Source organism: Balaenoptera ricei, chromosome 1, assembly GCF_028023285.1.
Source record: "Balaenoptera ricei isolate mBalRic1 chromosome 1, mBalRic1.hap2, whole genome shotgun sequence".
NCBI classification, from domain to species: Eukaryota; Metazoa; Chordata; class Mammalia; order Artiodactyla; family Balaenopteridae; genus Balaenoptera; species Balaenoptera ricei.
In genome coordinates, this window is record NC_082639.1 from 152,594,737 (window position 1) to 152,622,509 (window position 27,773).

General features: G+C 45.3%; 1 long non-coding RNA gene across 1 annotated transcript; it reads right to left on the reverse strand.

Moving 5' to 3' along the window:
* Nucleotides 1-590: 590 nt before the first annotated feature.
* On the reverse strand, nt 591-26,052 carry LOC132374595 (uncharacterized). Its single transcript, XR_009505691.1, has 3 exons — nt 25,995-26,052; nt 25,757-25,887; nt 591-859 (listed from the first exon to the last, which is right to left on the reverse strand). It is a non-coding gene; the product is annotated as an uncharacterized LOC132374595 (long non-coding RNA).
* Between the last annotated feature and the right edge of the window lie 1,721 nt (nt 26,053-27,773).

Sequence of the window (27,773 nt, forward strand, 5' to 3'; positions counted from 1 at the left end):
CCCTAGGAAGGGCCTCCTATCTCAAACAGGAAGCAAGGGTCATAGGAGAGCAGGATTTTGAAAGCAAGGTTTCTTCAGCACCTTGGACACACCCACTTGCCACCCACTCTCCCCAATAGTTTCACTTCTTATCTCTGCTCAGCCACTCACTTTTCCATATTCTCTTTCAGACTCTAGTCTCCAAACTTTCATCAGGCTTTACTTACTTAACAAGGTGATTTATTTGACTCTCAGTCTCCTCACCTCCCCATGAAACGGCCTGTTGTTTAGAACAGTCTATTGTTTGATATATCTCAGCTCGGTTATTCTATCCTCACCTCAGATTTTGCACATTTGAAATCAGACTTTCATCCTCATCTCCAAAGTCAGCCCGGTTTCCTCACTTCTATTAAACAGCACCACCATTTACCCAGTCATTCAAGTTAATCTTTGACTCATACCTGCTAGCTTCCTAAATAATCACCAGCGGATTTGGCTGCTTCTTTTTTTTATAAATTTATTTTATTTATTTTATTTTTGGCTGTTCTGGGTCTTCGTTGCTGCGCATGGGCTTTCTCTAGTTGCGGCAAGCGGGGGCTACTCTTCGTTGCGGTGCGCAGGCCTCTCATTAAGGTGGCTTCTCTTGTTGCGGAGCACGGGCTCTAGGTGCGTAGGCTTCAGCAGTTGTGGCACATGGGCTCAGTAGTTGAGGCTCGAGAGGTCTAGAGCGCAGGCTCAGTAGTTGTGACGCACAGGATTAGTTGCTCTGTGGCATGTGGGATCTTCCTGGACCAGGGCTCGAACCCGTGTCCTCTGCACTGGCAGGCGGATTCTTAACCACTGTGCCACCAGGGAAGCCCTTGGCTGCTTCTTGATGCATCTTTAAAAAAAAAATTTATTTATATATTTATTTATTTGGTTGTGTGGGGTCTTAGTTGTGGCAGGCGGACTCCTTAGTTGAGGCTCGCCGGCTCCTTAGTTGTGGCATGCAAACTCTTAGTTGCGGCATGCATGTAGTATCTAGTTCCCTGACCAGGGATCGAACTCAGCCCCCCTGCATTGGGAGCACGGAGTCTTATCCACTGCACCACCAGTGAAGTCCCTTGATTCATCTGGAAATGTCATTCGACTGGCCCCTCATCACTGTCACTCCTGTACAGTCCAAGCCCTTATCACTTCTTCATACCTGGACCTCGGTAACAGCCCCCACCAGACCTCCCCAGCTCACATCCTGTGCAGCATGTCAAAATTAATCCACCCAGAGCACAGATTTTATCACTACATTTTCTGCACAGAAGCCTCATCACTGCCTATAGCACAAAGTCCAGCCAGACGTGCAGCCTGGCATTCCCCACATTCCTCTGCAGTCTGGCGGCCGACTTCCCCAGCAATCTCCCCACTCTCCAAAGGACACCCACTGCTCCCGTTGGGCTGCTTTTAATACCATACCCCACCTGCTATGTGGGAGATGCCAACTCCTAGGAAGGGAGAGAGGGAGGCAAGGAGGAAGGAAGTGCTTGGCAACATCCCCACCACAAATCTTTCTCCAAGGGCTCTAATCTTTACTGTAGCACCCAGCTCTGAACTTCTCATCCATTCAGGTCTATACCACTCATTAAACAATTTACAAGCAAAATCTTGTATTATGAAAACTTTCAAACACATCTAGAACCCTCATGAACTCATCAGCCAGCTTTAACAGCCATCAAGTTTTGCCATATTTATTTTATCTATCCTTGTTTTTTCGGTGTGTTTGTGTGGGGAAGGTCGACCATTTTAAATCAAATTCTAGACATGGTGTGAATTTATACACAAATACTTCAGCATGCATCTCGGAAAAGGACATTTTTGTGCATGCCATTATCACACCTAATAAAATGGACAATAATTCTTATCATCTATTACTCAGTCTATATTCAAGTTCCCCAAATTGTCTTTAAAAAGTCATTTTTAGAGTTGGGTGTGTTTTAATCAGGATCCAAAGAAGGTCACACTTACTCATCATCATTGGTTATGACTGTGAGATCTTTTTAAACTCCTTTTAAACTAGAATAGCCCAATTTTTCCACTTTTCCCCCCATGCCATTGCCTAAGTAAACAAATAAACAAACCGGGTCCTGTAGAATGTCCCACATTCTGGATTTGGCCAATTGCTTCCTTGTGGTATTATCTAAACCCCCTCATTTCAATTCTTACACCTTGCCTTACCCTGTCTCTGACCTAACTTTTGTATGTGTATGTACCACTACCTCGCAGTGGAAGTATGAGCTCCCAAAGAGAAAGTCTGTGTGTGTGTGTGTGTGTGTGTGTGTGTGTGTGGTGTGGTGTGTTTGGCTTCAGTGTTATGAAGAGTTTTTCACATAACAGATCCTCAATAAATACTTGCTGATTAGTATTTATTATGCTCTACTGTCTGCAGTGTTGTGTACTAAGGAGAGAGGTACAGAGGAAAGAGACAGATTCCTAACCTTGGTGTTTCCAGTTCTGTTAATGATGCAGGGTACTGGCTCTCAAACTTGAACATGCATCAGAACCACCTGGAGGGCATTGTGGGGTTCCATGCCCAGAGTTCCCAACTCAGTAGGTCCGGGATGGGGCTTGAGAATCTACATTGTTAACAAGTTCCCACAAGATGCTGCTGGTCCGAACTTTGAGAACCACTAAAATCAGACAAGAGCTTCAGAAAGTTTTCCCACAGTCCTTGGTGGCCCGGCCGTTTACACAGACCTGATTTCCAGCACTGCCCACTTCTGAGGTCTCTCTCTGGGCTCAGTGAGTGAGCTGGTTCTCTAAACCTTTCGTGGGGAGGAGCTACTTTGAAAACACGTTCTCCTGGTGGAGGGAGGGAAGTGGGGGGCCTGACTGTTGGGTACAGACAGACAGGAAAGGGTCAGCTAGGTTCTGTGAGTCTCAGAAAGCTGTAGAGGAGTGCTGGGCCGCAGGGGCCTTCCCCAGGCTGGATCCTGAAAGCTTCAAGCAACGTTCTCCGTGTACAAAATGTGTGCCTGCAGCTGTGCCCTGTATAGTGATTCATAGCAGCCCCGCATAGGCCAGCCGCTAGGCAGGATGTGGCTAAGGCTTTGTGCCACTGCTCCTGCTTCAGGGTCTGCCATCCAGATTTGGAAGGAAAAGACGCCTTTGAAAGGAGTGGGCAAAGTGAGAGAACTTGAAAGTCTTTCAAGAGCATCCTAGAATCAAAGTGACCAAATAAAAACTTTTGTTATTTTGCTCAGTACCCTCAACCAGACTGCTTTCCATTCCAGGCTTATTTCTTTCCCTGCAGCCAGCTATTTCTTAGTGCTTTCCTTATGATAATTCCTGTTACTTTATTCTTTCTACCCCCTACCTCATTCTTGGGGGACAGACTACCTTATCTACCACCTGCCCCTTAAATGCAGGTGTTTGAATTTCTAGACTTGGCCCTCATCTCTTCTCACTCGTATATTCTCCCTGAGAAACATTATCTACTTCTTTCACCTCAACTTTCCACCCATATGTTCATGGCTCCCAAAAAACATCTCCAGCCCAGACCTCTCTTTTGACTTCAGACCATAGCTCCAACTTCCTGCCAGATGTGTCTCTACAGCGTGGTCCACAGGCACCGTACTCAACATGTCTAATCCAGCTTGTTGGCTCCATCCCAACACTTTGCTTATCCCTTCCCCTTGCCTTGTACTCTATTCTTGTTCCTCTTTCGTTCCCAAACGCAGAGATGGCGTCACCATCCCTTGAGGTGTTCAAGCTTGAAATCAGGGAGTTTTTTTCAATTCTTCTCTTTTCTTCACCCACCCTCTATCTAATTGCTCATCAAGCCCCATCTTTCTACCCCTAAAATGTCTTTATAATTCATATTCTTCTTGCAATCTCTCCTTCCTTTGGCTTAGTTCCAATTCTCTTGCAATTGCAAGAATCACTGCAGTATAATAATAGCTACTAGGTATTGAATTCTTACTATGTGCCAGGAACAGTGCTCAAACCCTTATATACCTTATCTGATTTAATTTCAAGCTAATGAGGTCGTTATTTATTTATTTATTTACTTACTTATTGGCTGCACCTCGCGGTATGTGGGATCTTAATTCCCTGACCAAGGATCGAACCCGCATCCCCTGCAATGAAATCGTAGAGTCTTAACCACTGAACCACCAGGGAAGTCCCCAAGCTAATGAGGTAGCTACCATTTTACAGGTGAGAAAATTTCTGAAGGCTTAAAGGTATCAAGTAACTTGCACAAGGCTCCCTGCTTGCTGGTAAGTGGTGGAGCCAAGAGCCTCTGTTCATAACCACTACCCTGTACTAACGTGATCCCAACTTTGCGGGCACACTAGAATCACCTGGGGAGATTTCAAAGCCTCACGTTATTCCAGCCCCACGCCAGACCAACTGAATCAAAACATCATCTACTTCTATAGCTTCAGCTTTCCACCCATATGTTCATAGCTCCCAAAAGTCTCTCCAGCCCAGACTTCTCTCTTGAGCTCCAGGCTCCGTCTTCAGATGATACTCCTGGACAGTCAGTGTTGAGAACCACTGCTTTTCTGCCTCAACACGTAACTACCATCCCTGCTTCCCATCCCGCTGCACTCTGAACCTTCCTGCAGGACACTGTCGAGCTGTCCATTTAAAACACCACTGTGGGGGCTTCCCTGGTGGCGCAGTGGTTGAGAGTCCGCCTGCCAACGCAGGGGACATGGGTTCGAGCCCTGGTCTGGGAAGATCCCACATGCCGCGGAGCAACTGGGCCTGTGAGCCACAGTTACTGAGCCTGTGCGTCTGGAGCCTGTGCTCCGCAACAAGAGAGGGCGCGATAGTGAGAGGCCCGCACACCGCAGTGAAGAGCGGCCCCCGCTTGCCGTAACTAGAGAAAGCCCTTGCGCAGAAACGAAGACCCAACATAGCCATAAATAAATAAATAAATAAAATTAAAACAAACAAACAAAAAAAAGCACCACCGTGATCAAACAGCCCCCGTATCTCCCCTCTGCCTATACAATGAAGGCCAAACTCCTCGGTGGAGCTCCTCGGTGGAGCACCCTCTACAGTTTGCATTCCCATCTGCAAGCCCCCTTTCCTCACTCTACCTGCAGTCACACCGTGGACTTGAGATTTCCAGTACCTTTGCACATGCTATTTGCTTAGCCTGAAATAGCCTTACCCCTTATCTGTCCCCCACCTTAACTCTCTTGCAAATAGTTTCTCTTTTTTCTTTTTTTTTGAGACATAATTAAAATGTCACCTCTATAACTTCCCCAGATAGTAATAATGGCTTCCCCTTTGTTCTCTCTGTAATCTGCCTCATTACTCTGAGTTGCAATGATTCATTTACACATCTGTCTCCCTCAAAAGACTTTGAGTCTCAAAAAGATGTGTGTCTTGTTCATGTTTTTACCCCCATGACTTAGTCCATGTTAGGCACTCAGTAAATGTTGAATGAATGAATGAACGAATGAACTCCCTTGCTGGCTTGTGTTACCTACTGTTGCTGGGCCCTATGGTCAAGAGCAGAGTTCCTGAATCAGATGAGTCCAGATCCAGGTTCTGCCCCCTTACTAGCTGTGAGGCCACTAACCGGAGGCTAATCTTATTGACCCTCTTTATGGCTGAGTCTACTCATCTGTAAAATGGGGATATTGATAGTACCGACCTCATAGAATGGTTATGAGGATTATATGAGATTAGTCCATGTTAAGGCACCAGCGTGGTGCCTGGTACATAGCAAGCCCTCAGTAACTCACAATTATTATCATTAGCTTAGAAAATGGCCTTCCAGTATATGGTTACCACTTACGGAAAATTTCATCTATGTGTGTGTGTGTGTGTGTGTGTGTGTGTGTGTGTGTGTGTATGGAGAGAGAGAGATACACGGGAGAATGTTCACTAAGGTGATATTGAATGGTTTTTTACTTATATTTTTCTTTATTGTTAGACTGTTTTACAACAAATATTGATTTTTACATACACTTAGCACCTCATCTCCCAAAATACACACACCCATACATACACACAAATACTCCAGTCCATGATATACATATGCAGACCCCACAAATACACACATAAAGCACACAAACACACAGACTCCCTCGGGAGGCAGAAACGCTGAGTCCTGACGCACCCCAGCTGCAGGGATGCTGAGAATGTGGCTGCAGAGAGAACGTGTAGACCGCGGGCCATTTCTGGCTCTCAGCCAGCAGGAGGGGCAGGCAGCCTGCCAGCTCTGGAACAAGGAAGCGGCATTCCTATTCATCCCAGCCTTCCAGTAAACAGCCAACCTGCGTGTCTGGAGACCCTTATGAAGTGCAGGCCCTGGAGGGGAGGCCCAGCTGCACTAGTCTGTTTCTCGGGTGGAGGAGTGAGAGGCAGAGGGCTGCAGTGCACAGCACAGCACACAGAGGACCGCTGGGACATAACTACCTTCCCGACCGGGCTTCCCGGAGCAGGAGGGAACTAACGGCTGTCGGAAATGATTTACTTTTATTCCAGAAAGTTTAGGAAATACAGGAGGAGCTGGATGGAGGGAGATAAATTCTATACTTTATCTGGAATTTCTGTTTTCTTCCACTTAGAGGGAAAATTTGATGGAGAGGGAGGTTGGGGTTAGCAGATGTAAGCTTTTTTTTTTTTTTTTTAGGACTTATTTAGTATTTATTTATTTATTAAAATTTTATTTATTTATTTATTTTTGGCTGTGTTGGGTCTTCGTTTCTGTGCGAGGGCTTTCTCCAGTTGCGGCGAGCGGGAGCCACTCTTCATTGCGGTGCCTGGGCCTCTCACTGTCGCGGCCTCTCTTGCTGCAGAGCACAGGCTCCAGACGCGCGGGCTCAGTAGTTGTGGCTCATGGGTCCAGTTGCTCCATGGCATGTGGGATCTTCCCAGACCAGGGCTCGAACCCGTGTCCCCTGCATTGGCAGGCAGATTCTCAACCACTGCGCCACCAGGGAAGCCCTAGTATTTATTTGTAAGCTAAAAAATTAAGTTATCATACATTCAGTGAAGTGCACGATCTCAAGAATCCTGATAATTTTTACATAGTGAGTGTACTCTGACCAAGACAGAGAACATTGCCCACACTCCTAAGGCCGCAGCACTTGTAAGCTTTTATATATAGAATAGATAAACAAAAGGTCCTACTGTATAGCACAGGGAACTATATTCAATATGCTATGATAAACCATAATGGAAAAGAATATTAAAAAAGAATATATATGTATAACTGAGTCACTTTGCTGTACAGCAGAAATTAACACACATTTTAAATCAACTATACTTCAATAAAAAATACTAATAGTTAAAAAAAAGAGAAAAAACTTGTAGTGACTTTTGTACTGGCTTCGTTGCTTAGGCCTCAATTTTGCTAGAATTTAATATCAAATATCATAATCCTCCTACTCCACATTGGCATATATTGTGACCCAAGAAGCAGGTGTCATATGACCTCTAGAGATCAATCCCGCTTTCCCGCTGAAGGGAACAAATGATGCCAAGTATCAGGATAGAAATCAGGAAAATCTCTGGACCCATGAACCATCCACACCTTTGGAGAAGAATCTGGAGATTAACAGCAAATAGAATGGAGCCCTGTCCAGAGTCAAAGAGTCACACAGGGTGGGCCTTGTTGCCAGGCCTCAGGTCTATATCCAGTTTAGAGTCAGCATGAGAAGGTCACTGGGTCAAGGACCACGTATGGGTGCTCAGTTTAGGGCAGGAAAAGAAGAGGGGATCCCTAATTCCCTAAAAAGACACAATCTCTACCCTCAAAAACTTTACATTGCAGTTAGGGAAATGAAATGGACACTCAGGAAACAATTAGAAAAAAGTCTCCCAACTTCTATCTTGGGCAGTGGAGATCCTAAGCATTGAAGAAGTTCACAGAGATACGGAACTGAGCAGAGCCACTACATAATAGACACAGAGGAGACACCCTGTACAGCCTGCAAGACCGGACCTCCCTCAATGCTTATGTAACACCAGTGATCCCAATCATCAGCAGTCTAATGACGAACAATTCGGGTAACAGATGAAGGCGCATTAATGTAAATAACCAAAATTTTTTTAGCTTGTAGCTCTGGTGGATTAGGACCTCGGGCCATCCTTCTATCACCCCAAAGTTTCCCAATTCTTTCCTTCCTTTTTAAAAAATTGAGATATAATTTACATACCACAAAATTTACCATTTTAAAGTGCACAATTCAGTGGTTTTTAGTATATTCACAAGGTTTTGCAACCATCACCACTACCTAATTCCGGAACACTGTCACTGCTGAAAAAGAAACCCTGTAAGTAGTCACTTTTCATTCTCTTCTCCCCCGGCCCCTGTCAATTACTAATCTACTCTTTGTCTCTATGGATTTGCCTGTTCTGGATATTTCATGTCAAGGGAATCATACAATATGTAGCCTTTTGTGTCTGGTTTCTTTTACTTAGCCTGTTGTCAAGGTTCATCCATGTTGTCGTATGTATCAGTACTTTGTTCCTTTTCTCAGTTTTTCTGGGCATCCCAGATGGTGGTTCCCTTGTGCTCAGGCACAAGTGTGCTCATAGACGCCTGCTGTCTAGAAGCCACTTGGGAGAAGTGCCTCACAGCCGCTACCTCTGTCCCCTGTGAGGATGCTCTTCCCCTGCCTCAGTTCTGTCTTCTGCTTCTTCGAATTGGAAACCCCTAACTCTAACCTTAAGGTATCAGATGACATTCAGTTCCCATCAGTCCTCCTCTTTCAGAACTGGAGCCATATCCTATGCAGACGCGAGGACATGGTCTCCCTTCCTGCCTGAGAGCTGCCACTGTCCCCTGGGCCTTTAGGAAGGCCCCACTCACCTTCAGCTTGTAATGATGTCTCTCTCCGGCCCTTGAAGGAGGGCCTGGTCTTCTTCCCCCACATGTCTCTCATTTACTCTGACCCTAAAGACAAGGGTGGGAAGACGCCCAAGACAAAACAAGCAAATCCTAAGACAAGAATTGGTGTGAAAGTCATTTTTTAGGATGTGCCCAGGAAAAACCAGTAGTAGTGTGGGAAAGTAGCACTTGGGAAATGTGGAAGCCATGAGTGAGGGCCCACAGAGGGGAACTTGAGCTCCGTCCCATAGGGGAGCGATGGTGCATGTCACTCCTCAGAGTGGCGTGTGTGTCCCCTGCCCCTGTCAGTCATCAGTTGAGGGCTGCTCCCCTGGTATGTACAGTCCAGACCCTTCAGCTTGCAGAGACCCCAGGCAAAGGCCATCCTGCAGTCTGAGAGCAGCCCTTTGACATAGAGACGCAGGTGCTGACTGTTAGAAGTGAAGGCACACAGGTTCTGCTACTCTCTCTTTCGGGAGGTTCCCTTTTCCCACAAACATATCAGAACCTAGTATGTATTATCATGTAGCATGATGCTGAGACTCAGTATTTGTTGACAGATCCAGATTGATTGATTGATTAATTGATTGATAGACTTCATTGGAGTCTTAAAAGTAATTGTCTTTACAACCATAAAACACTTGAAAAAATGGAGCACATTATACCCGTTTCTGGCTCTTTCCCACTTACTGTATGTACTTTAGCGTGTGCAAAAGAAAATGAAGGTGGTACCTTCTGGACTGTTGATGTGATGGAAGCAACTTAGATACTCAGGGAAATCGATTTCATGAAATTCCGGGTGACGAAGTCGATGGTCAACAAAGTGTTCAAGTTTGATAAGCCAGGGATTCAGGCCAATGTTGTACTTCTCACCCTGGATTCTGGAAGGTCCCCTGTCTGGTATCTGCAATGGGTCCCAGTTTGTCTTTTTTGAAGCATAGAAGGCCAAGGAGCAGGGAACAGAGCTCTCTGACTGACTGGGGCATGTTACCGAACAGCTTTATTTTTCTGTTTCGTCAACTGCTTTGCCCACATCCCAAGGTATAAAGATTAAATCAATGGATCTAATCCATTAGATTAGAGTATGTTTGAGAAAACATACTCACAAATATAAAGAATTTTTAAAAAAATAGCTTTTGGCTTTTTTAAAAAGGAATCTTGGGCAACTAAGAGGAAAAGTTTCTTAGAATGAGGCTGAGAAGGTCCCCTTGAGTCCTCAGCAGGGTCTGAGTCTCACCATGATCCCAGACCTGGCCTGTGACCACACATTCATAAACCGCCACCGGAAGCCTGTTTAGACTTTCCAGGCCACAGCAGGGCTAATCAATAAAGGTCCATGAGGGGCCCCAGCAGAATTAAGAGGTAGGGGGAGAAGGCAAAAGAGGAATAGAAGAAAGAATGAGGGGAAAATTGAGGAAAGTGGATGAGACAGGGAAGGTGGGTAGGTAACAGATAAAGAAGTAGGGGGTAAAGAAGAGGGAGGAAACAGAATTGACCATGAGGGAGGGTGATGGGCGCCACCGGCAGCTGCCCCTGTGATGTCCACATCCTGGGCTCCCCGGGCACTGGTTCTGTGGTAGAGGCCACATCTGCCACATCCAACCCTGCTCTCAACTCTCTGGCTACCTTTTCAAATTCTTTGAAGGGAAAAAAGTCCAGGAGGGTCTCCAAGGAAATCTGACCTTGACCCCTACAGATCTCCCTCAGGTCTTGGGCAGAAGGTGGCCGGGAGAGTCAGGAAGCAGAGGCCCTGATCCAGCCAGCACACAGAGGGCCCTCCGTGAGCGTGCCAGCCTGTAAACTGTCCTTTTGTTTTGCAGGCTTTACCGAGCATGGTTTTATTTCATGTGACTGTGCTATTTCAGGAGTAAATATTGCTGGCGGTCTGTTTAAAAAGGCCAGTGACCTGAAATGGTGGCTTTTTTTTTTTCTTTTCTTTTCCATTTGAATTATCTCCAAGAGACAGGCCTGCCCAAGCATCGTGCAGTTTTAATTCATTGACTTTTAGTTCTAACTTTCCCTTTTCGGCTCGTGATACGCTGGAGTGACAAACAAAAGGGAGAAAAGATATGAGACAAAGACTTGAAGAGCTGACCTAGGCCCAAGGAAAGAGGGGGGGAGATGTCCAGGGTGCAACCCGGAAGACGGCAGGGAGCCACAGGCTCTCTGTTGCCTTCGTTGCTTCCGGAGCTGGTGTTTGACCTATAATTATAGCCTCTTTCCTCTGATTTCCTCTGTGAAAATAGCAACATTCAGACTAAGCGCAGAGTAGAAAAAAGCGCTACGTAAAGGATCAGGGATTTATAAATACAATTAAAATTACAGGATTGTTACCCCCGTGGTTTAGTTCTCTGAAGAGCGGGTTGGGAAGAGGCGGGGAACACAGGTCTTGAAACTTGTCTCAAGTCCTAGAATACCCAGGTGTGTCTCTGTGGCAGCCTAGTCCAGGAAGATTCACTCCAGTTTTTTTCCAATGGTTGTGGATCATTGTAAAAAAGGATGTCCCTGGTCAGGCACATCCTACTCCCCAGAGTTTTATTTTGACGTCTTAAGGATTCTCACTCACCATCTAGTTTTTCAGTCTCTTCTCCTCAAACTCATTATCTCTAAGGAGAGGGTGAAGGATATCTTTGTCCCATAAAATACCTCCCAGTCTTCTGGGACCTGCTTTTCCTTTTAGACAAACAATGTATTCCTGTAGGAATTGTCATGTTCTTATATGACCCAGCACCCTGGTTGTAGCTCACCCACACTGGCCCTCTCATGGGATTTCTTAACTTGGGACAAGGAGAGATCATCAGGAAAGTTCATCTCTGGCGAAGGAGACTGTCAGATGGAAATATGGCCATGGAAAGTGGAGTCAGCCTGTGCCATGAAAGAGAATGAAGCAACCATGAGAGAGAACCAGAGACAAGAGGCAGAGACAAAGGCCTGGCCCTGAGGTCTTTGGTTCTAGTGGCTCCTGTGCCTCGCTCCATGCTTGCCTGAGCTTTGCTTAGTTAAGATACTCAACTTTCCTTGAATTCCATGAACTACTGTATTCCTTCTTTTGCCTAAACTAGTTCAAGTGGGGTTTCTGGTGTGTGCAACCGAAAGCCTCGACAAATATGATTGTGCTAATGCCAAGAATTCCCTAGGGAAGTTGACAAAGTAATGTTATCAGTGCCGCCTCTCAAAGTTAGTTTCACAAAGGGTTAAGAGCAATATTTATAGTATGCTGACTGAATTGCTATCACTACTTTACTTCCCAGAAAGATAAATGGTGGGAAGAAGAGTGAAAATATCCCAAGCAGCATTTATGACCCAACTACTGAAGAAGAGGAAGGAATATGGGGAGGAGACTTGTGGGCTGGCCCCTGCCTTCATGTGGGATCACATATAAGCTTTCCGGATAGGAGATTTCCAGAAAATAGTGTAACATGTCAACTCTCACTATCACATTTCCAGTAAGGTAAACCCAAATTTCCATATTTGCTTCTCAGTAGAGATGAAAAATAGTGACTGACCATCATTAGCATAAAAGCCTGTCCTATGCTTCGAGTTGTCACCTTCACACTAAATGACTCCAATCCTCTTTATGTGTCAACAGGCAAATTGAAAGGTCTGGCATGATGGTGTAGAAAATGCCCTGAAGTGGGAGTCCAAGGACCTGGATTCCAGCCAAGGTTTTGCTACCAAGCACTTAGAAGACCTGCTAAGCCTCTGGGTCCAGTTTCCTCATCTGCTAAACAAGAAATTGGGCTAGACAATCTCTAAAATCCCTTCCAGCTCTTATATGCCATGACTCAAAGGTAAGCTACTGGCCTAGAATCATTCTCCACAATGAATACGATTTGCTTTCCACCAAAAGCAGGAGGGACAAAGAGGAGAGAGAAGAAGAAATTCAGACATTTTGTTTTCTCATATTTAAGGTGAGATGATTCTTTTTACAAAATTAAGGTTATTTCTAACATACCATTAGATTTTGAAAGTAAGTTTATTGCATAAAAATAAATGTCACTATCAGCTCTGAAAAGAGTAATATAAATACATATAAGAACCTATTATACCATAAAAGTGACACTTCAAATCAGTGGTATGGATTAGTCAATAAATTGTGATACATACATGTTGGGGTATAAATATTTCTCTGGAAGGATCCACAGCATGGCAAAAGCAGATGTCTCGGAGGAGGGAAATATGTGGCTGGGGAACTTGGGGAAAAGGGTGAATTTCCATTGAATACGCTTCGGTACTTTTCCTAATGTTCTGTCATGTGAATCTATCACCTCTGAAGTTTGTCTGAGTTCAAACCCCAGCTCCTCCAATTGCTAGCTCTTAATCTTGGGCAAATTCTTCACACTCTCCAAGACTATCCCTGTATCTGTGAAATAGGGTCAATAACTTAGCCTGGTGCTTCCTGGCACAGAATATACTCTAAATAAATGGAAATTATTAGTGAAAAAAAAAATGTCTACTATAGAAAATGTAAATACAAATAAGCAAAAAGGAAAGAAATTAAACAATCTGTAATCCTTCCTATCAAAGATAGCATCTATTGATATTTTGTGTATATAAGTGAGATTTTTTTCTATACACACATGTACTTTTTTTTTCTTATGAAAACAGGATCAGAATATCTGTTTTGTTTTTCAAGTTGATCTTCACATTTAGCAACACACTGAAAACATCTTTCTATGTTAATAAATATGCTTGTATAGCAATGATTTTAATAGTTATATATTAATCTGTTGTTTAGATGCACCTTAATTTATTTAATCAATCTCCTATGGCTGGATAGCTGGATAGTATTATTTTGCATTACTATAAACAATCTTATAAATATACTTTGTGCATATATATGTGTGTGTGTATATATATATATATATATTTTTTTTTTTTTTTTTTAAAGACTTGTAAGTGAGCAGCCAGTAGCAATTCAGTGTGGTTAGGGAAGCAGAGCGTCCACACGTTTCCTTGTGGTTCATGTGTTAGTCAAGCTCTTTCAGGCTGCAGGGAACCATTTGATTCCTCAGTACCACATGACCTCCCACCATCCTGGTCACAACTGATTGGACTGGTATCTGCTCCCCAACAAAGGCAGCCATCTGGAGGCTGGCCAAATGGGACCTGGCAGGAGACCTCTGCCCTGGGGTGGTGACTGAGTTAGTTGAGCAGGTAGATCCTCCTCAGGGTGTTGAATGCACTACACCTGAGTGGCCTCTTTATGAGGCGCAGGCCGGGTGACAGCTCCATGGGTTTAACCCCATTAACTGTAACCAGTGGGTTCCCTACAATCCGAGAGAGAAAAGAATCCCTTCCTGCATGAGTCCACGGGTTCACCCTCCCTGGCTCCAGGTAGTTTAACCCGGAGGGTAAAGGTGTGGTCTCTGGAGCCAGAGGGCTTGGATCCTGGGTCACTTCTTACCTGTGTGATCTGAGGCTAATCTCTTAGCCTCCCTGTTCCTGAGTTTCTGCATCTGAAAATAAAGACAACAAGGCCGACTACAAAAGGCTACTGTGAAAACTAAATGACATAATATATAAAAGCCTTTAGAAGAGTGCCCAGTATCTAACAGATATTATTATTATGCCTCTGCTAGTAGGGTTTGCTCTACCTAGAATCTCAGGAATTTAAAGAGTCTTACAGGTCACTGATATCTGCAAGGACAAGCTGATGACTTCAGATATCCTGCTATTATTCATTTACTTTTTAAGTACTTCTGTTTCTTCCACCAGAGTCGTGACCTCCTTGAGAGCACAGGCTAGGCCCCAGGTTCCATTGTGCCCTCCAGGGTGCCTCCCTGCCCGGTAAGTGCCTGATCCATGATTGCTTCTGCTGATTGGTGAGAGAGCATTTTCTTTTGTTTTTAAGTAAGTTTATTTATTTATTTATTTAGGGCTGCGTTGGGTCTTCGTTGCTGTGTGTGGGCTTTCACTAGTTGCAGAGAGCAGGGGCTACTCTTTGTTGCGGTGCAAGGTCTTCTCATTACGGTGGCTTCTCTTGTTGTGGAGCACGGGGTCTAGGTGCATGGGCTTCAGTAGTTGTGGTGCACGGGCTTCAGTAGTTGTGGCACGTGGGCTCAGTAGTTGTGGCGCATGGGCTTCAGTAGTTGTGGCGCACGGGCTTCAGTAGCTGTGGCACACGGGCTCAGTAGTTGTGGCGCACGGGCTTCAGTAGTTGCGGCACATGGGCTCAGTAGTTGTGGCACAGGGCTTCAGTAGTTGTGGCACACGGGCTTCAGTAGTTGTGGTACGCGGGCTCAGTAGTTGTGGCTCACAGGCTTAGCTGCTCCGTGGCATGTGGGATCATCCTGGACCAGGGCTCGAACCCGCATCCCCTGAATTGGCAGGTGGATTCTTAACCACTGCGCCACCAGGGAAGTCCCGAGAGAGCGTTTTCTGTGCAGCCCCAGCACAGCCAGCTTGGACGAGTGTAGTGGCCAGTGGGCTAGCAGCCCAGCTCCCCCTCCCCCACCGCAGCCTTCCCGAAGCGGTTCTCCCTGGATGACCCAGCGCCAGCAGCCCTTGCCGCCAAGTGGAAGCCTAGTGCTGTGTGCAGAGCCAGATTCTTGGGGCTAGAATGTCGTATCCTAGTCCCTTGAATCCTTGTATTCAGTTTGCAGGCTTAGCAAAACATCCCCACCAAAGCTCACCCAGAGCCTCCTTTGGCTTGTGCCAAGAGCCGACAAAATGCAGGGGTACAATCTGTTTTGGGGACTCCTCCCTCCAGGAAGGCAGCACACCTGCCTGCTTCCTGAGAGGTACTCCAAGTCACACACTCTGGTTTCCCTTTCTGGAGTGTCCCTGAGGCTAGAGCCCTGGATAAATAATGGAACAAAGGCAGTGAAATGTGTTGGTCCTTCTCACCCCTTTGGTCTCCTTTGGACACACCTGCTGACTTACCTGGGCCACCAAACATGGTTCTCAAATGCCTGATTGCTGAGCAGCTCCTGAAGCCCCAGCTTCCTATTAGGTGGAGAGAAGCTCAGCTAAGCAGGACAGCTAGAGAGGAAGGAGTTCCAGAGGACCAGCAGCAGGTTTAGTACTAAAGGTGTCAGGGAACAGGGATTTAGTACTTTTTTAGCATTACTCTGTGCCAGATATTATGCTGTGTGTGTTGCATAATAATAACAATGATATTAACAGTTAGCACATGCCACCTGCCAATTACTGTTCCAAGCATTTTACACACATCAACTCATTTAATCATTACCTCAAATCAATGGAGTAGGTAGTGTTATTATCTCCATCTTATAGATGGGGAAACTGAGGCACAGAGATGTTAAGTAACTCGCTTAAGGTCCCACAGCTACTAATGGCACACTTGGACATACACCTAATTCCTACTCAAAAGCTTTTCAATTAACGTTTAAGTGTGATCATGTATGTTTGTCCACATTTGATTCTCACAGTAACTCTAATAGCTTATAGGTTAAGGTGGTCCCATCTTATGGGTAAGAAAACTGAAGCTCAGTTCAAGTCACATAACTAACTATCTGTGGAATTCAGGCCAGGCCTATCTGACTCCATGACACCGTGATATAGAGAGAAGACCGTGGAAAAGGACAGGGAGTTGTTCAGTGGGCTTTGGAAAGGAGGCCACTGCAGGATCACAAAGATTAGGGATGTGCAGATTGGGTCTGCTGGAGGTTGTGTCAGGCACAGCAAAGGAGCCAGACCTCGGATTACCTGCTCTTTTGCCACTTTCAAGCCACACCAATTAGCCAGATAGGTGAGCTGATTTAAATCTCTGAGTGGCATGCCTTTTAGAAAGGTGAACCCAGCAGAGCTGAAAAAATGACTCTAAATGCAGCCAGATCTCCAAATGGAAAAATCTTAAAGCTTTTCTCACTCTCCCTCCTCACTTTCTAAGCCATCTAATATTTTTCTTTTCTCCTCTCTCTACTGGGATTTTTCAAACCCACTTCAAACTCTCTTCAGCTTAAGATTGTTCAGATTCCAGAATCGCAGAACTGGAAGGAATCTTAGAGATGATCTAATGTCCCTTGTCAAGGCTAATTAAAGCAACTCTTACCTCTCATTGTATGTTTAAACCTTTTTTCCTTGACCGAGGAAGAAGACTTGCCCCTTATTAATGGGGCTCAGTGGCTGGCTAGTGGTGGAGTTATTTCAGGGACTTGCCTGGAATCATACAATGGAAGCTGACGCTGAAGCTGCCTTCTCAAAATGGCTTTGCCTGCCAACCTCCTCCTCATACCTCCAGCAGCTAGGTCCTCACTGGGGAAGGCAGGGGATCCACTCTGCCTTTTCTAACTAGACCTTGGAAGGGTCACCAGGAATATAGAAAGAAATAGGATCTATTGAAAAACTCACATGCACATAAAGATAATACCATGAGATTGTGTTAACAGATGCCTGTAAGAAGTTTTACACCCCAGCCAGAAACTATCAGTGCCTGCAGGTGTCCAGAAACATCACCAAGGAGGACACCCAGGGAAGAAACTGAGGCCTAGAGAAACTGCAGGCCTGGAAGGCAGCAGGGTTTATCAGCTGCAGGCAGGCAACACTGGTTTTACAATCTGACTTTCCCCTTTCCAGCATGGGACTATGACCTGTGACACACGTTGACATTCCCAGACTTCATTTCATTGTGCAGCTGTCTGACTGGGTGGCTCCCCATACTAAAGAGGAAATGAATGATGACTATAAAATCGAGTTCATAAAATGAATGACTATACATTTGAGCTATACTTTATACAGATTCTTTATCATCAGCATTATTATCATGACCATCAAGCCCTAACTGATTACCCAGCTCCTTTTAGATCAAGTGAGTCAGGGTGAGGTTTGTCCAATGGAGTGGAGGCTTATGCCGAACTCAGCATCTGTGGTCCCATCCCCGCTGGAGCTAAGTTTCTAGCTGTGGCACTGCTGAGGTGCTCAGCTCCCGGGTGGGGGGGTGGGAGATTTGACTATGGCACCAACAGGCATATCAGCACACTGATAATCTGAGTCCCACACCAGTTGTTTCTTAGCAGGAGCTAACAGCTAACATTAGTTAAATGCCTGCTAAGTGTTAGGCACTCTGATGAGTGCTGTATACACCTTACCCAGTGAATCCAATGAGTCAGGTACATTATTATCCCCATTTTACAGATGAGGAAACTGTAAGAGTTTAAATCACTTGCCCAAGGGTCCTCCACTGAATTGTGAACTCCACACAAGGAAGGACTGCCTTATTATTGCTGCCTCCCTCAGGTTTATAACAGTGCTGGGCACAGGGAAGATGTTCAGCAAAAAAAATTCTTGAAGGGATGAATGAATAGGTAATAAATGGTAAAACAAAGAGGACTATATTCTCCAGAAAGATTTTCCAGGTTAACTGAAAGAGCTATAATAATCTACAGCTCTTTTAACCTTCCATTTCTCCATGTATTTACCCATTTGTTGAGTGTTTTCAGTGGGAAGTGTCTTACTATGTGGGTGTACGAGGCTGATTGCTAATTTTGGAACACTTGTGAATCCTGGGCCCAGAGTCATGACCAAGGCTGGTGAGTCATATTCCCCACACCGAGCCCCCTACACACTGGCTGTCAGAATAAACCAGGAGAAGTCTCCATCTCTTCCCCTCCTCTGGTTGTCTCATTTTACCTCCTTGAAATGACAAAGGATGTTCTGCAGAGGGTGGGGTCAGGTTAATAGTACACTTCTGGGTACTCCTGTGCTCTGGAAACCTGCAAATTGCACAGGCTCTCCTGGAAGCCTCACTTTCTATGGGAAGAGTCCATCCCTCCCCGTGGATATCAGAGTGAACCTGTAAGGGGCATGGCTTCTTTATCACAGCCAATGTCTGCATCAGCCCCACTCTGCCATTCCAGGTGGGTACATAACACAACCTGTCACCAGGAGACCATTGGCCTCTTTCACAAAGGACACATCTTCTCATTCCTTACTCACAGAAAAAGGTTTAAAAAGACAAGTGCCCATAAGAGAGGAAACACATTGATTTAAAGGCACACAAAAGTACAAAAAGTTGATGGCAGACCTTTCTGGGGCAGAAAGAAAACAGAGTTCGGAGGGATTTATAACAGAGGTGGCAGTGGCTTGGTTCCATTCACAGATTATTGGGTACTTAAAATACAATCTACTGACTCTCACTCACATTGTGGGTAATTCACACTCCTCTGCTTGGCCGTGGTGGATGGCTGAATCCTTGCTTCCTTCCAGGTCTCTCAACTGGGGGGAAATATAAAGTCAGGGAGAAAAGAGAAAACCCAAACTAGGTCCTTGTTACCTGTGACCAGCACTATGATCAGGTTCTGATAAGTGTAGTGATGATGCTAAACGTTCAGTGGAGATTTTTATTCTCCTTTCAGGCTTTGACTTGCAGAACATCGGCCATCCCCTTTATTAGAGAAAACTGGGAGTGGATAGCGTTCAGGTGTGTAAGGACGCTCTGGCTGGATGGGCAGCTACATGAATTTTTCCAAACGCCAATTCCACCACAAAAAGTGCCCCAATAATTTCACTCCTAAGAACAGAGAGAGAAGCAGTGCTTTTAAAAATAGGCCTGACGGGCTTCCCTGGTGGCGCAGTGGTTGAGAATCTGCCTGCCAATGCAGGGGACACGGGTTCGAGCCCTGGTCTGGGAAGATCCCACATGCCGCGGAGCGACTAGGCCCGTGAGCCACAACTACTGAGCCTGCGCGTCTGGAGCCTGTGCTCCGCAACAAGAGAGGCCGCGACAGTGAGAGGCCCGCGCACCGCGATGAAGAGTGGCCCCCGCTTGCCACAACTAGAGAAAGCCCTTGCACAGAAACGAAGACCCAACACAGCCAAAAGTAAGTAAATTAATTAATTAATAAAAACTACAGGGAGAACAATGATTAAAAAAAACAAACAAAAAAATAGGCCTGACTTAGTAGCCTTTAAATAACCAAGAATTATGATACAAGAGAGGGCTACTTTGGAGCTCCATCTCCATCGAGGGCAGAACTTGGCAAAAGGGCCTCAAAGGACTTGACTAAAGGGATTTGGCCTTGCTAAGTAAGAACTTCTACAAGGTAAGAAAGCTGCTGAACAGGAGAATTTCCTTCTCTGCAGCAGGATAGATTCTTATTGGACTGAGATGGTCACTGAAATTCAGCCTACCTTGACATAGAGGAAAAGAGTAAATCATTGCTCTTCCGAGGGTGGCTCCCAGACGAGCGGCATCAGCCTCACCTGGGAGCTTGTTAAAGATGCAGGCTCTGAGGTCCCACGCTCCACCTACTGAGTAAGCATGTCTCCTTTGACAAAATTCCCAGATGAAACACTTGTACCTAACAGACTGAGAAGCGCTGGACTGAATGACCTTTGCAGGTTCCTCCTACTTGGGGATTTGATGGGCCACCCCAGTTGAGAAGCAGTGTGGTCCCTCTGCGAGGGGGGACCAGGCTGCTAAGGAAGTCTGAGGCGTGCTGTTGTTCCCCTCCCAAGCCACAGCTCTCCACTCATCTGTTTTAATAGGGCACATTTCTCCACCACCTCAAGGGGACCGCAGCTGCGCTCCCTGTGGCAAACTCCTGGGAGACCACACAGCTTGGGGGTGCGGTGTGTGTTCAGAGGGACTGCAGCTGCAATACACTTGAGGTGTGCCTCCCTCAGGCCCATCAAAGACACCCAGAGCAAGGAACCAGGCAGGCAGCCCAGTGGTTTGTGCAGATCTCCCCTCAGTGGTGAGAACCACCTGCATATCTCCCCGTTCATTCATCGGGGGCTACAGATGGCAGGCATCTCATCTGCTGAAGAATCATAAGGCAACTCACATACTTTCCCTAGAAGGTTTTGAAAAGTCATTTTTGCATAAATTATTCATAAATACCAATGAGAAAAAGAACACCCAAATGTCATGCGGAGAGTGAGGGGTCTCAAGATACAGCCAACAACCCTCTAAGAGGATCTAGTTCATGGACACACACACAGGGAGCGTGTCCTCCCAAATGCTGATATCAACCTCTGATTTGGTCCGTTTGGGCTGCTATAGCAAAATACCATAGACTGGGTGACTTAACAGATGTTTATTTTCTCAAAGTTCTGGAGGCTGGGAAGTCCAAGATCAAGGTGTGGGCATATTCAGTTCTTGGTGAGTCTGTCTTCCCAGCTTATAGATGGCCACCTTCTCTCTGTGTCCTTACACGGTGTGCGGGGGTGTGGGAGAGGAAAGGGAGAAAGGAGAGAGAATGCTCTGGTGTCTCTTTCCTCTTCTTATGAGAGTGATAATCCCATCATGGGAGGCCCACCCTCATGACCTCCTCTAAATCTAGTTACCCCACAAAGGGTCCACCTTTAAATACTATCATATTGGGGATTAGGACTTCAACAGATGAATCTTGTGGGGACACAATCTATAACTATCAAGGTAATAGACTTCAGAGAGCCCATTTTCTAATCCATATTTTCCCCCCTAAATCATATATTTTTGGTGAATACTAATTTTTTTTAATGTACTAAGACTATATTAGTTAAAGAAATGGACTTTTAAAAATTATGCATCTTCATAACAACCAGTAGTGCTGTAGAAATGCAGATCACCAGTCTCTAGGGTCTCTCTACCCCACCATTTCTGATGGGCTGTGGTCCAGTGGTCAGGTCAAGGATGGGCTGCACGGAATATTTATTCACAGTAAGGAGCGCAGTTGAGATCAGGGCTCGAGAATTAGAATGATCTGGGTTCGAATGTGATTCTATGATGCCCTACCTATGACCTCTCCAAACTTGGGTTTCCCCATCTATGAAATGAGTGAATTATAATACCTTCTATCATTATATATCATTCTATAATCATGTGAAGGTTAAATTAAATATACATGAAACACTCTGCCACAGAGGAAACACTAACTACAACAGTGGTATTAATATCACTGCAGTTGATATTATTGGACATGATACTTATAGCTCTCTGGCTCATATGCGCTCTTTCTATCCTTAGGCTGAGACCTCCAAGAAGCAAGAATTCAGTTTCCTGTAATTGACTGCCTCTCACGTTTCTGAGATTATAAAAGCTGTCTTGCTTCCTGTATCTCGTGGAGTAGCCAACATAGGGCTCTGCCCTTGGAGACCAGAAGAACTGTGGTGGCCACTTGCCTGACTACTGGCCAGAAGAACTCCTCCTGTGCCCTGAGCTCCCAGTAAAACTCGCAGCACAAGTTAAGCCTTGTTTGTTAGGAGGCCAGGAGTGCTCTTCCACCTCTCCAACCCTCATTGTCTTGCTCTGGTGAGCACTGATCTTCATCCATACCTCTTTACCCTGCCCGCTTACCCTTACACAACTCTTCACTCCTGAGCATTGGCCTTCAACGGTGATCTTTCCTTCACTTTAGCTCTCATGTCTGCCAGGATTCCCTGGGGTCAGCTATCTGAGCAGGCACCTTGGATCATATCCAGTACTTCATGGGTGGGTCACCTGTACTTTCCCAGAGTAGAAGGAGACATCATTTCTACCCTGCCCATGTGGTCCTAACCATACCCAGTGACATCAAAATCTGTTGTCATCCATCCATGGAAAACCCACAGCCCCAAAGTCCTTCATCCCAATTCTTTTGTCCAGTGCTCCTGAACAACATGAATGGCTTGGCCTGCCAGGTAAAGGCCCTGGGCCCTGCTTCTCCCCCATCCTCACTCCTAATCAATCATCCAGTTTTCTATTCTAGGAAGCTTTCTGCCGTCTCTCCTAAGTCAAGCTGGATTTAGGGCCTTTCCACTGAGCTTACCTCTATCTTGTCCCATTGTATTGAAATGATCTGTGTCTCTGCCTCCCCACTAAACCAAGTTCCAGGAGGGCTGGGGCCATGTGTTATTCATCTCTGTATCCCCAGCACTTAGCACTGTGTCTAATACATACTAAGCACGCAATAAATGTTGAAGGAAGAAAGAAAGAGGGAGGGAGGGAAGGAAGGAAGGAAGGAAGGAAGGAAGGAAGGAAGGAAGGAAGGAAGGAAGGGAAGGAAGAAAAAGAAAGAATAACAGCCATAGGAAGAAGGAAATAATGAGAATAGGCTGGGTCTAATTCTGTAAAAGACTTCCCAGTTGCCCTGAGCAGTGAACCCATTCTCCTCTATATTTAATCTTCCAACTTCTCCATCCCTGTTATTAATATAAAAATAGAGTGAGTTTATATAGATTCATTAAAACTGTTGGCTAAATAATCATGATAGTTCTTGGAGCCCTGGGCCATCAGCAAGCCCTATAAGGTACTCTCTACTGACAGCAGGGCATAAAACCATCATCAAACACAAACACTGAACTTTTTCCTGATCACAGATACACAGTCCGATCAAAGGTTAAGGTCACTTCTTGTGTCCATGAGCCCTCTACAGCTGACAAACATTTCCACATACATCCAAGGAGCGGGGGACCAAAAAGCTCTTCAGAATTCACTGTTGGTCATAATCACCTTATAGGTATCTCCACAAATGGAGAGGAGCAGGGGCCCAGAAAGGTAAACAGCAAAACAAAACAGCCAGATAATCCAGAAAGTATCCACATGTGTACACATAGACACACACTCGACAGTTTAACTTTCCTAATACTGTTTTGCTCAGATTAATAATTAAATGGCCTCGTGTACTTTGACTAGAAGCCAGCTGCTCAGCAAGGAGAGGTGACGGAGAAGCAGATCCAAGAGGTCAGCCTGGAATGGAAATTAGCCAGCCCACCATGCAGATTATCTAGAGTTTCTTATGTTCATTCCCTATATCTTCTCTGCCATTGTTCAACTCAGAATTTTAGAGGTGTTTAGAGATGGATTAGGTATGAAGTATGAGAAAGTTCACTCTGCAAACTTTGGTCTATTCCAACCAATTCAGTCACGATTCTCTCTACACTGAATGGAAGTAATAGTTTGACCCTGAAGCCTGAGCCCAGCGGTGTTGGTTGTGTTTGGAGGACAGCTCCTCTTGGCCTTGGGGGCTAATCAACCCACGTGTCCTCTCCCTTCAGCAGATCAGGCCCCCTTGTAGGTACCATGACATCTTTCCTGACAAAGAGTGCATATTCCCCAGGATTCACTTTGTGTCAGGAATTTTGTTCCTGAAGGTAGAAATCATGTAGCAGTTACCTTCCAGGGTGTTGGAAAAATGAATGTGGTTGTAGGAAAAGATAATCTACTATGGACTACTTTTTAAAAATACTGTCAAGTGTTAATCGTGTCACTGGAGAGGAAGAGCTTAAAGTTAACAAAGGGTCTGAGGGAAGCCCAGCTAGTGCTCAGGCAAGGGAGGCGGAAGTGGGGAAAAAGAGTGTGAGAGGGAAGAAGGCACAGGCCACAGCAGACAGTCATCCTCCCCAAGTCCAAGGAGGGCCCGTGCCTCCAGGAGAGCAGAATTTCCCCCCCACCCCCTCAAGGCGCCTACCAGACATGGAAGTAGGGGCCCGCCGGGGCCTGCTTCCTTCCCACTCCCCTCCTCTTCTTCCTCCTTCCCTCCCTGCCTCCTTTCCTTCCATCCACTTTTATTGACCATCTGTGTGTCAGGTACTGTGTGGGTGGTGGGAATATGAAGATGATAAAAGAGTTCCTAACCTCAAGTTATCAAGTAGTAAAACTAGTAATCAACAAGTTCAACAAAGCAAACAATGCAATTACATCTCAGGACCCATGTTAGTCAACGTGCCAGACCCAGGGGGCCTCAGTGGAAGCCGTAGCCATTTCCACCTGGCAGCCTTTCAGTAACAAGGTGGATCTCAAAATTTCTCTACTGCTCTAGATTTAAAAGAATGAATAAGAATCTGCTATATAGCACAGGGAACTCTACTCAATACTCTGTAATGGCCTATATGGGAAAATAATCTTAAAAAAAAAAAAGAGTGGATATATGTAAATGTATAATTGATTCATTTTTCTGTACACCTGAAACTAACACATTGTAAATCAACTAACTATATTCCAATAAAAATTAAAAAAGAAAAGAACAAAGAGACATGACAACTAAATTCAATGTCAGAATTTTGACTGGATCTTGTTTGAAAAAAATCTATTAGAAGATTTATTGGGGGACATTTTGAAAATTTTTGTATGGATTAGGAATTAGTTAATTCAGGTAATTATTATTAATTTTCTTGAGTATAATAAAGATTATTGTGAATATGTAGGAAAATAACCTTATTTTTCAAGAGAGGTATGTTTGAGTATTTAGGGGTCACGTCTATATCTTACTTTGAAAGCTTTCAGAAAAAAAAATACATACATATATATGTATATATACAGCAAAATGTAAGCAACTGTAGAATCAAGGAGAGGGATTCGAGGGTCAATTGTACTATCCTTTCAGCTTTTCCATACATTTGAAACTTTTGCTAATACAATCAACTGAAAAAATTCTCTCCACTTGTTAGCTGTTACACTAAGGACTTAGTAGAATAAAGCTGTTTGTGTTTCAGTTCGCCAACCAGTAATCACAACTAACATTTACCAGGTGCCGGGAAATTCTGAGAGTTAGATGCGTCCTCACAGCAACACTGCATTATGGGTTTTCCTTCACAGAGAGGGGAAACTGAGGTTTGGCGAGGGAAAGCACTTAACCCACATCACAGAGCTGGTAACTGTCAGGGCCAGATCCCAACCTGGCTTTGATCTGCTTCTAGGCCACTGGGTCTTAACCACTATCCTCCCAGGAAACACGTTGAAATACAACGTTCAGTTAAAGAGATGGTGACATCTCTTGAATCGTTTCCAAGAAGGCCAATCTGTCAACCTATGAGTACAAACAAGAGTCACAATTGTGCCAGCTGATCTCAGTACATATGTCCGGAAAATTCACTGTGACAGCTACAGACCCTCCCTTGGCCAAAGACCAGGGGCAGCACACTCTGAATCAGCCCTCAGGAGACAAAATGTTGAAGTCAACTCTGAGCATTCCTGCTTTGATAGGGAGAAGAAAGGCCTCCAGGGGCTGCCAGGGTAGGCGAGGCCACCGCTGTGGGAGAAAGGGCTGAGAAGCAGGAAGTGGGGAGGAAGCACGGCCTTACCTTGTATGCCTGCAACACTTTGGGGGCAAACTGAAGCTGTAAGGCAGGTATTTCTGTCCAGAGCAGCAAAGTATTTTCTGTTTAGTAGACAAGTTGCTCCAATCAACACTGCTCCACGTCACTAATGAAGTCTGGGGGGAAAAAAAAATCACAGCTGAAACATAAAATGGTGTTTTCTTCCCACAGGGTTTCTTAATCAAGGTCTCACTATGTCTGAAGTTCCTGTTAATGAACCCACCATTCAGGACACGCAATGAGGGTTAAGAAAGTGGGGCTGGGCTGCCATCCCTACCCTCTTTCCCCCTTGTGACCTGGGCCAGAGAGAGCGAAGGGCGGGGTGTGCCCAGCCAATGGCCTCTATAGGAATTTCAACCATGACCTCAACCTTACATGCCCTCTGCTCCCATCTCCTGACTAACCAGCCCATGCACATGGCAAAGCCACAGTTCCAGAGCCAGCCTGGCAGACCCACCGTGTAATAAACCAGGGTCACGTTCTATTTTCTCTTGGTGTACGAAATGTAAGAGTTGGAGAAATCATGTAAAAAGTCAGGAGGATGTAAACATTCCAAACACCAGTCTCCCAGGGGTTTGGCATTAGAACAAAAGTCACTTCCTTCAGTGCCCTTTTCTTACGGTCCAGCTTTTCCTGTGAGGGTAGAGCTACCTCATAAAACCTCCATCTAGTATGGTGTGCTGAGTAACTCAGGATTAACCATTTATGCCGTGAGGCAAAGGGTTCCCTTGTGCAGAATTTGGGGACTGCCCTGGGAAGGTTTTTGTTTTGTTTTGTTTTCTTAAAGCAGCGCAATTGTGCCAGCTGATCTCAGTACATATTTCTAGAAAATTCACACCACTGTGACAGTTACAGACCCTCCCTCTGCCAAAGGCCAGGGGCAACACACCCTGAGGCAGCCCTCAGGAGACAAAAAGTTGAAGTCAACTCTGATGATTCCTGAGAAGCAGAATCCATTTCAACTGAGAGAAAAGGGAAATCATCACCCGAACTTCAGAAAGCTACAGAAATGATAGCTATTTTAACAATCCCCAAATGAAAGGTGCTCCTGGCGGGAGAAATGGAGCAATGGGAAAGTATTTGTTAAAGAGCTTTCACAGGGCATGTCCCCCTAAAGGTTTCCCTAGACCCAGAGAATGCTCCTGCCTCTAATCTGTCCTGCACACCACACAGCTCTGAGCATCCTATGAGCTGCTGCTATTTCCTCATTTAAAAGCCTCACGCACCCACCCCCAGAACCGGTCCCCTTCCTCTGGCTTCTCTGAGCCCCGGGACTCCCTTTTCCCAGTGATCTTTGTAAAGGTCAGCATGAAGCCACCCCTCTCCTGCTTAAAAGTTGTGGTCGGCTCCTGATTCTTACATGATAAAAATGCACACTATTTGGCACAGTCCTTTGTGACTTCTCCAGCCCCCTTTCCCCAGACTTGATTGCTGCCACACCCAACATGTAACCTTTGTTCCAGTCACACAGATTTCTCTGAATTCTCGCCCTGTCTTTAATCTGTGCCTCCTGACAATACCTTCTCACTAGCTGTTCCCCCACCTAGGATGCTATTCCTCCTTCCTCTGAGTCCACAGACTAAACTGAGGCTTCAAGACTCGGCTCAAATGTCACATCCTCAATGGAGCCCATCCAGAACACTCTCTCTCCCTCTACATACCAGAAACCACATGCACACTCACACACATTCACACACACACTCACACACACACTCCCTAATATGTTTTCAGGAAGTCACATCTTTTACTCCCTCCCTCCCCACACCAGCCTTTGGTTTTGTTTAGGAGATATTGTTGACTAATTTGTCGACTGGTCCTCTAAGACATCAACATCAATTGTTTTAACATCTTTTAGATTATAGAAAAAATTTAGCCTAAAGACTGGCTCCATTTGTTCTCCATTCAGAAGCCTAGGGTTTCTGGAGGATGAATGCTGAACGTTTGGGAGTTGCAGGAAAGCAAAGGGCTAATAGGAGAAAAGGTCCTGGCTCTGCGCCCTGGC